Genomic DNA, 11,416 nt, shown 5'->3' with positions numbered 1-11,416 from the left:
AATGAAATATGAATATAACGAACAGTAATCAAGCTGAAAAGTCCATTGGAACAATACAAATTGTGAACAGAGCAAACACAAACCAATTTGAATCAGGTGCCATGAAGGAGTAAGCGTCCCATGTCTACCGGCTTCACATGTCGTGTTCTCCTTGTCATGTTCGGGCAAACGGAAAAAAAACCCATAGAAAATCAGTGTGAAAATAATGGCATAACTATTTGTATGAAAAACGTCAGACAAAATTTGACTTAACGATAGATTGTATTTGCTAACAAGGTCATTGTATCGACCATAGAATTTTATTTTCAAAATGTTGACTTTAAATGAGACTATTGATATCCTTGTTTAATCAACTTATTTTTCAATACTTTGCTTCGTTTTAGAAAATTGTTCGCACTTAGAACATGCTCTTGAGTATCGAATGAAATGGATTTAACATAAACTCCATATGCAGGTGATAATTGTATATTGCAACATAAAAAGGGGAATTGACACCAACGTTTTTCATAAAGTTTTGTTGTTAGTTTGCCAATCTTTAATTTCAGGAGGAGATCATTAATAGAGAAATAGACGACTTAACGGCCTTGGTAATATATTTACATTTGTTGGTCATGAATACAGAGGAAATTCTATATATCTTTTCATATAAGGTCATCTTTAAAAAAAATTGTTTGTTTGCCCCCTCCCGATTCAGGCATCTAAGTGGCCTCTAAAATTTAGGCAATTTGCCAAAGCAAATTTTTAGTCGCCAGGCAATTTTTGTAAGGCGCCAACTTTAAAAATTAATAGAATATAGGGACCCATGACATGCCTAAGAAAACACGGCATGTCCATTGCTAAAAATAATTTCCTCTTCTTTTAAATTTCTTTTCGCTTTTTCAGAAAAATTATTTAAAAAATGTGAAAGTTTCCGGAATTCGACGATCGCCAAGTCAATTTAAAATGGTCGCCAATTTGGCGACTTATGGAAAAAAAAGGCCCCAATCAAAAATTTTAGGCGCCATGGCGACTAAATTAGTCGCTAATTAGAGCCCTGCGACTGACCAAAAATGGCTCGACTTGAAACTTCTTTTAAACCTCCAGAAAACGATATTTTTTATTCATTCCGGAATTTTCTAACCCCATCATCAACTATTTTAATTATATAAATACCTTAAATTTTAACAGATTTTGAACATTCAGCATTGATGTCTGGAAAAAAATTTTATTATCCCATTTACCTACCGACCCATTTTCTTTTTATCCTGAGTCAGGAGAGGGCAAACAGACATTATATTAAAGATGACCTAATATTGATTTTTCTACTTCTGTTGTCATGTCGTAACATAACTACTTTGTAAATCTTTACTAGAAGGAAGTGAATACAAAATTTGGATTATTTGTTACTGGTCCTTATTGTGAACATTAACGTTCCTTAAAATACCTACATATCGAGTGACATTTATAACCTAAGGAGAAATGCTTTTTTTATTTGTTTATAAATGGATTTATGAAATTGTTTAACAACAAGCAAAAGCGATGGAAAGCTATCACGTTATGTTTTAATTCTTGATGAGACATGATTTGTTGAAATGCGTATCTGGTGCATCGGAATTGGTAACGTATATATGTCACTATATGATTTACATTATGGCCCCTGGGACGAGGCCTCTGCTGGTGGACTGTCAGTCTCCGAGGGTGTCTGCAGCCCAGCTGCTAAGTACTTCGGTACTAGCTTGAAAATACAGATATATATTTAATTGCTGTGGTAAAATTTAGAAATTTATTTCAAAATTAAAGATTATCTCCCTCATGCATTGCTCTGATCTTTCGACGTATTTGGCTCCAGTCTTTGGCACATTTTTCAGCTCTTCAAAGTGTTTTGTTTTGTTTTGTTTTGTTTTTTTAATTTTATTTTTATATTTTGGATTTCCAACGTTTCGGCATGAGTATCACTGAAGAAATATAATTTGTCGAAATACGCATCTGGTGCATCAAAATTGGTACCGTATTTGATTAACATTAGAAAAAAAAACTTTATTTTTGTATTGGTGTACAGACCAGGCCTTCGAAAGAAATAAGCATAGAATTAACCAATCTGACTACTTACACAACCTACAAAATACGGATATCTTGTATACCCATTGTTCAAAAGAAAATCCGGGGGTTTTGGTCTGAAGTTACTCCGACAACAGCAAGAACACTGGAAGATGGTGAGAAACTTGGAATTAGTTTAGGAAAATGTAGGAATTTTTACTGCAAACTATTATGTTTTTTTAAAAATCTAGATGAAATTCCTTATAATAGGGGTTCTTTATACTGGCAAATATTCTTCAGTTTATATTGATTAATCTTATGAACAAAAATGTTCAAGGTAAGTCCCTACTCACCATATTTTTAGTTAAACTATTTTTTTTCCCTTTGAAACATTAGAAAAAAAACATCTTGTATTAAACATTTTTGTCATTCTTCTATAAGCCAGCTCGATCACCAAGATCGGAAACATGAATAAAACTTGCTGTACCAAAAGTTTGAACTAAGAATTTTGGAGAACAGACTTTTAGTTGGGCTGCTACCAGTTTGTGGAATGAACTTCCGACTCGCATAAAATTTACTCAAAATGTGGATGTTTTTGAAAAACTTCTAAAAACACACTTTTTAAAGATTGCTTTTCCTTAGTTTTAAACCCCTATGATTTATATTTTTTCAAATATCTCAAATTCTGGGTTGTTTTTTTTTAAATCAATTCATGAGGCTATATCGTTTGTATCTTTTTTCTTCTTTAATGTTATTAATACGAGGGTTGTTCGGAAAGTTCGTGGACTAGCACCATAAAATTAAAACCGCTTAAGATACATCAATGAATTTTTTAACGTTCAATTAGCATCATCTTTTTTATTTATATAATAAACTATACATCATTAATTTTATTTTTAAATAAATTGTTGATGTTTTTGAAAGCAATGGTATGTCCAGGCGGCGCAACCTCGAAGATCACGGTTTTTCTACCTAGGAAAAACTCTTTTTTGATATGAGCATTTGTCATTCAAAAATCCCGTTAATTCATTCATGTGTTATGACACAACTGTACCTTAAATTGCAATTTTTACCCCATTCTGTAAGTTCTATGAAATTTTATTATAAAATTTATATGAAATGTCCAAACAATTATGGGGTTATAATGATGTCAGAAAGGGGGGTGGGTTTCTTTTTCCAACATTCTATAAAGTTTCACCCTCTGGAAAAACTGGTATAAACCTAGGAAATATTTAAATGGGCTACTGAAAAATAAAATGCATTCAGAGTACTTGTTTTTAAACGCCGAAAAAGATTAGAGAGACGAGAGATGTAAAAGTTAATGTCGATTTGTAGTAAGGGTGTTCAAAGTTTGTCACGTCGAAAAGTGGAGTTCATCATGTGTGATAGATCTTGAACCCCGACAAGCAAACATACTGTTATAATCAAGTGAACATCTTTCAGATCTATTTCCAATATCATATGCATTGAAATCAGCTGTTTATGACATTGTAAAATCATATAAACAGGACGGGTTTAAATCTTTACTTAACTCCAAGAAAACTCATCAAGATAAGTGTATGAGGTAGAGAATGCGGATATTGAAAAACAATGACGTCATAAAACTAAATGGCGACAGCGCCGGGTGATCATATATTGTCTTTTTTATTTTATGATAATTTGGTAAATATTCAAGGTATCAAGCTAAAATTTTTAACATTTCTTTAACTTCTGTTGTTTTATGTTCAATAAAAATTTTGTAAGCATAGCCTACATAGTATTAATTTTATCACATCAGTCCACGAACTTTTCGAACAACCCTCGTACTTGAGTATTTTTTTGTAATGTAAATATTTGATTTTACTATTTTTATTTAACTTTGCCTTTTTCTTGTATGTTTCTGTATTTTATGCATCTTTCTTTTTCTTATTCTTTTTTAAAGCTTAATTTACGTTCTTGTACATTTATTTTAGGATAATCTTATTGTTAAGCGCCTTACAGTAATTTTTATTAGATAGGGTGCTCTACAAATGTTTTATTTATTATTTATTACTGTTTATTATACATCATGTATTTTATGTATTTTTCCTACTGTCAGTTCCATCAGCAGTTCCTGAAGTCCATCCGTCCTTTTTCAGCTGTTTGAATGTTTTATGTAGCGAAGTCAACATCTACTGGAAGGTAAAATTATGTAAAAGAAAAAAATATCGTCGAAAAGATGACTATTTAATGTGGAATTTTACTATAAATAAATCAAGGTGAGTATTGTTTTCATCTAGCCAATCAATCATCAAGATAAGAGATGTGCGGTGATGAGATACAAAATTGAATTGATGTCTCCAAACTCTACACACAGTAAACCTGTTTACGCAACCGATGAAGCAGTGTCGGCAAAAATGTCACTCACCACGAACAGTACAAACAATATCACCATTATACCTTTTAATGACAAAACTAAGGAGTTTCCAGAATTGATACCATCTCAGCTCGTAATTCCACCAGAATCGCAACGTAAGTTACAAAGTTCAGAAGTCTGAACCAGGGGGGCGCTCCTGGTCTAAATATTTAAATATATACAGTGTATATATATATATTATAACACACAATATTTAATACATTTGATATTCTTTTTTCATAAATAAGAAATATTGGATTTTATGAATAAATGTTTATTATAATAAATATTCCAAACTGCCTCAGATTATTAATTGTACATTACATGCGCTTTTTTTGTCAGGGCCACCTTCCCCTTTACATTTTGAGGTACTGAGTGATCATCTCAAGTCTAGACACCTCACATTGACTTGGAGTTATCCTTACATTAATAACATAAGTATCAATGGAGCTTTCACTGTCGCCTGGTGTAAAAAGGGGAAAGAGAGAGAATGCCAGGTAAATAAGCTGAGCACTGACAATCCGAAATACACGTACATATATTTATATATTTCGTTTTCAATATATAATGTTTACATTTGTATTTTCTCTTTCAATTCGAAAATTTCGTCTTTTCCCTTATAAACTTTTTAAATTTCACTTCACGTCTCTTCCAAAAACAAAATATGTCCCCATAAAAGATAAAATCTTTACATTTTCATGTTTCAAATCAAAATTTCGATTTAGGGCGACTTTAACTGGATGACCTCTGTTTTAAACACATCACTCCGTCTTGAAATATCTGAGGGAGCAACAGCTGATGACTACATGTATGGAATAGCAGCAAATGGATATTACAGGGGAGTGAATAGTAGTAGTGGAATAGTCTGGGTAGACTGTGTTCACTTTACCAATATAAGTTAGTAAAAAAATTGTTATAATTTTTGTATTGTATTTGATCTCTCCTGATTTTTATGTCGTGTCTGGGATTAATTTTAAGTAGTAGAACAAATTGTTGTTTTTTTCTCTATCAATATTAAGTACATGTAATTTTATTTTATTTTATTTTATTTATTTTTTTTTTTTTGCAACAGAGAAAAAATTTACAGATTAGAATTGGAAATGGAAATTTAAAAAAATTTAGAAATATGTGATTTTTCTATATTAATTCTTTTTTGTGCAAATTCTTTGATTTTTTTTTCCTGTTTAATAGCAACGTCAGAAAAGTTAAATGTGAAACTTGTTTTGGACAAATTTGATGAAAGTTCCATGAACATTTTATGGATTCCATACAACTGTAAACAGTTTAGAGGTCACGTGATACATTACGCAATAAAATATTGTGAATTCAGAAGTTGTGAAGGTACTCTCTCTCTCTCTCTCTCTCTCTCTCTCTCTCTCTTTGGAACAGGATCAATATGTTAAAATATCAAATAAAAAATAAGTATATGCACTTAAACTTAACTGAAGTTTTGTCATATTGTAAGTTTTGAATTTACCGGGTGGTATTAAATACAAAAACTACAATATGACAGATTTATCACAAAATCAAATGCATCGTTGAATTCCAATAATACGTATATGGGTAACATTAGACACTTTTTTTTTTCAGAGACTTCAAAATTTGTCAACGTCAGTAGACATGTAAGAAATTATACCCTAAGAGGTCTGTCTCCTACTAAATACAGTGTTTGGGTATCAGCCGTATCAGATGCTGGACCTGGACCGAGCAGTGAATTGGAGTTTGCAATATTTCATCACCGAAAATGTATGCCTTTTATGATAAATATCTGAAAGTTATTTACTAGATTACGAAAGAAAATCAATTCGAATTTAACAACGATTTTTAAGAAAATGTTATGCAATCCTCTTAATTTCTCTCGATGAGATAGAGTTTTATTAATTTCCTCTTTGCTTCAATATGTTGTTCTAAAATATGTTTGTATTTAAAATTTCTGTTTGTTGTATGTTTTTTAATGGAAGATTTTCTAGACGATGACAATGAAATTCTCGCAAATGGACTTGCTGTTATATTTGGTATATTAGGATTCATATTGGTCGTATTTTTAGTATACTTATTCAGGTACGTATTTAGATGAGGTTTTGTATTTTACAAGAATATAAGTTTCAAAGCTATCATAGTATTGTTAAAGATATTGATTGTACTCTGTTTTTTATATTTTCAGAAAACGTTTCAAAATACGAGGGCAAACTGAAATTATATTACCTGACATTGTAAAGGTATGTTTGTAAATTTAATTTTCCGTTAACATTTTTATGGACATTTTATCTAAAAGCGCTTTTTAAAAAATGATTTTAAAAATGTTATTGAAGATTATTTTTAGAGCTTCATAAATGTACCTGACCATTTGCTTCATTCCCCGGGGGATCAATAATTTTACCAATGTATTATACTGCATAAAACCTAGAAAACAAGCTTCTTTATGGTTGTGCCTCCTTAATTATATCTGATGATTTTTTTTGGCTTTGTAAAATATTATTTGTTTGTTTGTATCCCCCCCCAAATTGAAATTGCTTCCTACGGGCTTGTGCTCGTCGTGTTTCTATATCTACCTGTCAACCACAACAATTACAACACAGTCATTTTATTTTTTCATTAATCCAGATGATACACATTTCCTTAGTATGTGCATATTTGGTAAATTGTACATAAGGTACATAGGATTTTTTTTTTGTACAATAAATTGATGATTAAACAACTTCTGGTGAAGAGCCACATGCATAATGTTTACATGTAGAACGTTTTCATCTATCTGTAATTAAAAAAAAGTATAACCAAAGAAACTATAATACCACAATATGAATAGTTATCTTGCATTTAAAAGGATGGTTTTTTTAATTCAATCAGTCATTTAATATGTATTATGAATGAATAAGCTGAACCAAAGATTCTTGATACGAATTGGTAGAAAATCTCGAGAATGAATACACTTCTGAAATTTTAACATTACAGGCACGGAAGTTACATGCCACTGATTTTGTCGAAGATAGGTCATATGATTCTACAGAAATTCAGTTTGATACAACTGGCGAAAAAATACCTGGTTTCTCAGAGAAGAGTCAGTTAATTTCTGGACAGGATGATAAAGCTATTTCCGAGGAAAGAGCTTACGTCTTAGATGAGAGATCTAAAAACAAAAGTATACAACATTCTTTGAATTGTGAAGTTCTCCAGCCTTTATTGACGGTTGAAGAAGACAAAAGACTGGAAACAGAGGACAGTTCTGTCGATGATGATATGCATTATAGTTTAGAAGACATTAATATCGTGCTGGACAACAATTGTGTGGACGAGGATGAGAATTTAACAGATACGGGTTACAGTAGATATCATGAGTCTGTATCTGAATACGTGCCTCCATATTCAGATAGATCAAAACCTCTGCTTAAAAGTGATTCAAGACCATTCATAGAAGTTGAAGGCTACGTCGACAATGGTAATATTTTTGGCGAGATAAATGGTTGAAAATACCTGCTACTTAGTATGCATAAGCTGGGAATATTTAAAATAAATGGAAAGAGTAAGAGTTTTTTAGGTTTGTGCTCAGAAATTGAAGACAACACCAGATTTTGGGTAACCAGATTGATTTTCTACCTTATTAAAATAGTACTCGAGTGCTTGTGAAAGAGCATATAATCTTTTATGTTACTGAAAATACGAAATGTATGACATATTTATTTTTTTCTTGTTGTGTACATGTCGCAAAAAAAAGCATTCCTTATTGATTAATCTAATCTTTAAAATAAAAAATAAATAAATAAAATTGCACTTAAATGTGAAACTATTTTTGATACCTAACTTTTTAGAATTATAAACTATATACTATAGTTTATTTTCCTGTTTCATAGAGATTGAATACTAGTGGTCTTCAAGAACAGATAGGCATTTGTACATATGGTAAACAAATCGTATATTTAAGTAAGAGACATAACAGTGTTGATACCTGAAGCAGGGTCCAGTTTCTCATCCGTTACACTAACCTGGCTAGTAAAGATGATATTGAAATGATTAATTGCTGAAAATCTAATCCTAAACTTTTTGTTTTGGCTTTTTTTTTGTGTCTCAAAGAGACTGCATACAAAATACTAGTATAAATGATCATTGAATTATAGTGTGGAATTAATAAGAGAGAGATAAAAATAGTTTAAAACGTACCTTTTGTAGTTCGTGGTACGTTGACGCATTGAAACAGTAAATCAGTTTAATAGCTGAACTTATGAAATCAGTGAAGAAAACACAAAAAGATAGATTTTGATTACTCAATAAAGTTTCTTTTTCATTCTATTCTTTTTGGCTCATTAGTTTTTATTCTGTCACTGTTGTCATATGAGTAAGCTCACATAAATTTCATTTTGGGGTAAACTACTTCATGCTCAGAGTTCTTAATTGTATACAAAACTTATATGTGCTTATATGTGCACTGAAAAATTTTAGGAATCCATGGTGTGAATTTGTTCAAATTTTTTTTTTAATGAATGTAGATTGACATATGTGTGGTATGAAAATTCAATTGATATATCTTGGTTAAAAAATTAGGTATACACCACTCTTTTAGATCAGTTTAAACAATCATGGTTCAGTGAAGTACAAACTTCCCCTGCAAAGGTTTGAATTACAGAATCTTAAAAAAAATAATCGTTGAAGAACATTTGTTGAATCTGCCTCTGGACTGTCCAAGAAATATTGTGTATTTAGAACTGGGAATACAAAATTTGTATTGAGACTGGTAGATGGTTTGATATCCCAAGAGGGAATAGAATTTGTAAATTATGTAATTGCAATTGAATTGCATTATAACTGGTAAATTGCATCATTTTTTTTAATGTACTGATGTATCTATAAAGAACTCAAGAGTTCTATATTTACCAAAATATCAATCAAATCTATGTTTAGAAATGCTTTTCAGTGTACCAAAAATATATTATTCAACTGAGCAAAATTTGTAAATTGTTGGATAATATATATTTGAGAGAGTTGATTCTCTTGATTAATTACACTTTATTATCCATCCTTCAGGCATATATTGTTTTGCTTATTATGTTGTTTTTACACTTTGTACATATTAATTTTATGTTTTCTACACATTTATGAGAATAAAGTTCATTGAGAGCATGTACTATTATAATTGTCTGAATTTCAGTGCTCTAAGCAAAGCAGTTTAGAATTTGTCCCATCTGCAGGATAATTTCCACTTTTCTTGCATTTGCATCGCTTTCAGAATTTCCCAAAAAAACTTCTCTAATACCTTATTTCGGGGGGAGGGGAATGAGAATTCTAGCCAAAATAGTCTAACTCAAAAAAAATTTCGGCAGTTAAATAGATGTTGCAATGACTTAGTGAAAAATAAGTCATTTTATAAACGACTTCATCATTAACTTTAAATTAGTTAGACTTATGTAGATAAATCCACGAAATCTATAACAATGTCTTTAGAGAAAGTTAAAAAGTGGATAAAAACCCAATGAAAATTTTAAAAAATATTTTCATAAGAAACTGATTTCCCCGAATCAATTTTGGATATACATTGTAATGGCAGGACCTATAATGATAATGTATACATGTACAATGTTTGGAACTTACCTGTACATTTAACATAGGTCTGTACCTGGTTATATCTTACTTTTAAGTTATTAACTATGAAAAAGCCCCAAAGTGTATAAATACTTTTAAAAATACTGCAGTGTACACAAAAAAAATGTATAAGCTTTATAGAAGTATATTTTTAATAATAGATATTCCGCTATCGTTTAAAACAAATTTAAAGTTCTAGTATGTATTAACCCAAGTATAGTTGCTGCTCTAATGATAACTGATTTAGAAACTTAATTGATCAATTTTTTATTTATTTTTTTTTTTGAATAGTGTGGGAAGGTTTAGTAAAAGAGGGAAGAAACAAAAATTAATAAAAGTAATACTTACCGTACTGACAAAAGAACAGTCTCATTAATGAAGTTTTATTCCCCATAAGTCTAATGAAAAAAAGTACTAGTACTGGGAGATTTTCAAAGAGAAGGAAAACTATTTGTATAAAATTTTGTATAGAAAGGAAAACACGTCATATTGTCAACAGTAAAATATTAATGCTATTATATTTAATCAAATCAAGAATGATCCTTAATTTTCGATGGAATTGATTGTTCAGTTTTTACTTCATTCTTCAATATATGATAATCAAAAGCAAGATTTGATACCTACTCCTATTAATTTTTTCCCTTGTATTTTTGTTGTGACTAAAATTATTTCATGAAGTACATGAATATATAAATAAAAATGAATTGGAATTTTTTCATACTGTTTATTATATTTCATATTAACGTTAAGCCATATATATATATATACCGGTATATACTCTCAAAACTTCCAACCCGTCGTTCAAATAATACATGTATCAGGGTAGTCTTGTAGATATATTTCTATTGCTTAAATTTTTAAATATTTTCCTGGAAATGCAGTTTAAGAACCTAACATTTCATTGTTCAATAGATCTATCAGCTTTTTCAATACATGTAAATATTCTTGGTGTTGAATGATTAAGTTTTACCAAAGGAATTTCATATACACATGTAGTAATGCTGCTTAATTGAGTGGCGGGGTAGAAATTTTGATTAGCATATTATTATTCCAAATCTTTAAATTTAATGTTTTTCCGTTTATTGCTTATGTTCATTTGTACCTAAACCTAGACTCTTGTGCGAGATGAATTCAATAGGCAGATAATGCCTGGTGCCCTATTCATTTACACATGTAATAAAAAAAAAGTAAATGTTATATAAATCTACACCGCTTTTTCTGGGAAGTTCTCTCGTTTAAAGAATAAGCTTTGAAAATTGCAAAAAAATAAGAGCACATTTTAATTCTAATTCTCGCATATATCTTAAAAAGGAAAACTCTCTTATTTAAAAGAATAAGAGTCCTGTTTATCATAAGAATTTTATATAATAAGGGGTAATATCTATGTAAAAGGAACACCGAAGCCCAAACTTTTTTTTTATAAGCCAGTCATGTAGTAAAACAATCGTTTTGTTG

Source organism: Saccostrea echinata, unplaced genomic scaffold, assembly GCF_033153115.1.
Source record: "Saccostrea echinata isolate AGI-Se365-2 ecotype Australia unplaced genomic scaffold, CSIRO_AGI_Sech_v1 ptg000022l, whole genome shotgun sequence".
Classification (NCBI taxonomy): Eukaryota; Metazoa; Mollusca; class Bivalvia; order Ostreida; family Ostreidae; genus Saccostrea; species Saccostrea echinata.
Note: the sequence above shows the minus strand (reverse complement) of the source record.